Source organism: Elaeis guineensis, chromosome 3 (assembly GCF_000442705.2).
Source record: "Elaeis guineensis isolate ETL-2024a chromosome 3, EG11, whole genome shotgun sequence".
NCBI classification, from domain to species: domain Eukaryota; kingdom Viridiplantae; phylum Streptophyta; class Magnoliopsida; order Arecales; family Arecaceae; genus Elaeis; species Elaeis guineensis.
The window spans coordinates 48,556,397-48,559,486 of NC_025995.2; the positions used below are offsets into that span (position 1 = coordinate 48,556,397).

Genomic DNA, 3,090 nt, shown 5'->3' on the forward strand with positions numbered 1-3,090 from the left:
GCTAATCGTTATAAGATTTGGTCGATGAAGGGCAATGAAAAATGATCCTTCCTAGTAACGGCATTTAGTTTTTTATAATCTATGCATACTCACCATCTAGATGATATGCGAGTGGGAAGCAGTTCACCTTCTTCGTTCTCAACCACAATAATACCTAATTTCTTAGGTACTACTAGAGTGAGACTGACCCATTTACTATCGGATATGGGGTAGATGATTTCAGCATCTAACCACTTTACCACCTCTTTCTTTACTACTTCACGCATGTTTGGGTTCAATATTCTCTGCATATCTCGATGGGGTTTGGCATTTGTCTCAAAATGAATATGGTGCATGCAAATGGAGGGGTCAATTCCTTTTAAATCGATAATAGACCAACCGATAGCCTCTTTGTGTTCCTTCAGAATACCAACCAATTATGTTTTCTGATTAGGGGTCAAGTCTGATGCAATGATTGCCGGGAGGGTATCATTGGGTCCTAGAAATACATACTTGAGCGTAGCAGGAACAGGTTTCAATTCTAACGTAGGTGGTGATTCTAAAGATGGGACTATTGGTGTATTGGCTAATGTGGGCAATGGCTCATACTTGATTGTCCATGGAGGAGTGGTTTTATCGTGTGGTGTATCCAACAAGGTGTTAACTTCTTTCATATATCCCTTAAAGTCATACACTCCAAAGTGAGCCAAGCAAGTATCTAAGGGGTCTGGTGCTAGAATTGTGGGTGTTGCATCTTCTATAATATCTTCTAGTGTATCTACTTCGAAGTAACTATTCATTGATGGTCCTTGGGAAGCACCAAACACATTCAGTCTCAGTTTTTTATTCCCAAATAATACGTCCATGACTCCTGTCCTACAATTAATGCATGCATTTGCCATAGCTAGGAAGGGTCATCCTAAGATAATGAAAATTTATCTTGGGTTGCCACTTAGTTCCATATCGAGAACCAAAAAATCAACTGGAAAGTAAAACTCATCTACCTTGACCAAGACATCCTCAAGCATTCCATGTGGTTTCTTAATTGATCTGTCGGCTAATTGTAGTGTGACTGATGTGGGTTTCAGTTCTCCGAATCCAAAAAGTTCATACACCAAACTAGGTAAAAGATTCACACTTGCCCCTAAGTTCAGAAGAGCTTTTTTAATGTAATAATCTCTTATAACACAGAAAATGATGGGGGCTCCTGGGTCCTTAAGCTTTGGAGGAGTGGCATGCTGGAAGACAGAACTAGCCTGTTCAGTGAGGCAAACTTTCTTTGAGATTTGTGATCTAGATTTATGTTTTTGGGTGCACAAATCCTTCAAAAATTTGGCATAAGTAGGGACTTGTTTGATTGCATCTAGAAGAGAAAGATTAATTTGGACTTGCTTAAACAATTCCAACATCTCATCGAGTCTTCCTCCCTTCTTATCTGTAGGAATAGGGGCTTTCAGGGCATCCAAAAATAGAACTTTAGGCAAATAAGATGATTCCGGTGTAGTTGGTTCATTCTCTATTTTCAGGTCCTCCTTGTTCTTGGGTGATTTGGCTTCAGTTAGAGGTTTAGGGTCGGTCTCATTAGTTTTACTAGTGTGTTCAATGACCTTCCCACTTCTCAGAGTCATGATTGATTTGGCATGTTCAGAAAAAGCTTCTGGGGTATTAGAGCTCTTAATCACAAATTGCCCTCTTGGGTTGCTCTCGGGTTGGCTAGATAATTTTCCTCCTTCCCTCCTACTGAATGCAGTCGCTAGTTGACCTATTTGGGTCTCTAGCTTAGCAATGGATTGTGTGTTGGAGTTAAGGGTCTGAGTGTTGACTTCTAATCGTTCTAGTACTTTCAAAACTTTTTCTTCAAAAGCTGAGCTGTGACCAGTAGTAGACGGTTGAGGAGCATTTTGAAATTGATGGTATGGTCCATGCCTATATGTTGGGTCCTAATATTGAGGTCGCGGTGCGGCAGGGCCAACCACTGGTTGTGGTCTCCAGGAAAAATTTGGATGGTTTCTCCAATCGAGGTTATAATTGTTTGAATATAGATCATTTCCTGGTCTGCAAGCTTGTTGGACTTGAGCTTGCTGAATCTGCTCGTGCACAAACTCAGAAAATTGAGGTGAGGCTGGGCATTCACTAACAAAATGATTCGGACTTGCACACAATGCACAAACTTCTTGGATTGGGTTAGGTGGAATCGGGGATTGTCCAGTATTTAGAAGACGATCTAATTTTTGGGATAGTTCATCTACCTTACTGTGGATATCCATGACATTTCCAATCTGATAAATTCCACTTCTTTTTTGTTGAAGCATGGGTTGTTCTCTAGAGGTGGCAGATATATGATGTAGGAAATTCTCACTAAGTGTTTCAAAGAGCTGCCAGGCTTCATTCTCACTCTTTAGCATGAATGTCCCACCACATGATGCATCAACCATTTGTCGATGTTTCTCTGATAGACCATCATAAAAACACTAACAAAGTTGCTATTTAGGGACAGCATGGTGTGGACATTTACGAATGAGGTCCCTTAACCTTTTCCATGTCTCATGAAAAAGTTCACCCTCCAATTGAGAAAAACTAGTGATAGCTTTTCTAATTTGATTTATTTTTTCGATTGAAAAGTATTTCTTAAGAAATTCTCTCTGAAGATGATCTCAAGTTGAAATGGTTATAGAGTCTAAGGAATTTAACTAATGCTTGGCTTTGTCCTTAAGTGAGAAAGGAAATAATTTCAACCTAAGGGCATCATCAGAGAAGTTTTGGATTTTTACTGTGGAACAAATTTCAAAAAATTCATCCAAGTGTTTGTATGGGTCCTTGTTACTAAGTCCATAGAATGATGGCAATATTTGAATAATGCTAGACTTAATCTCATATTGGGTAGCTTCTACTGGAGGTGCTTGAATGCATGGAGAGTAGGTATACGAAGATGGAGTGAAATATTCTTTCAATAAGCGTGGAGGATTAGCCTCACCAGGTGCAGCCATGTTTCTAACTCGGATAGTCCTAAGAGTCTTTTCTAATTCTTCGTCTAATGGTTGCAATTCGAGTTTTAGTGATCGTCGACCTAACATGCAACTAAAAGATCTATGTAGGACTATCCTAGTCTGT

The 3,090-nt window shown here is 39.6% G+C and overlaps 1 non-coding gene across 1 annotated transcript; it reads left to right on the forward strand.

Annotated features, from left to right (window-relative positions):
* The first annotated feature begins 2,472 nt into the window (after positions 1 to 2,472).
* On the forward strand, positions 2,473 to 2,578 carry LOC140856824 (small nucleolar RNA R71). Its single transcript, XR_012140424.1, has one exon. It is a non-coding gene; the product is annotated as a small nucleolar RNA R71 (small nucleolar RNA).
* Positions 2,579 to 3,090: the final 512 nt, after the last annotated feature.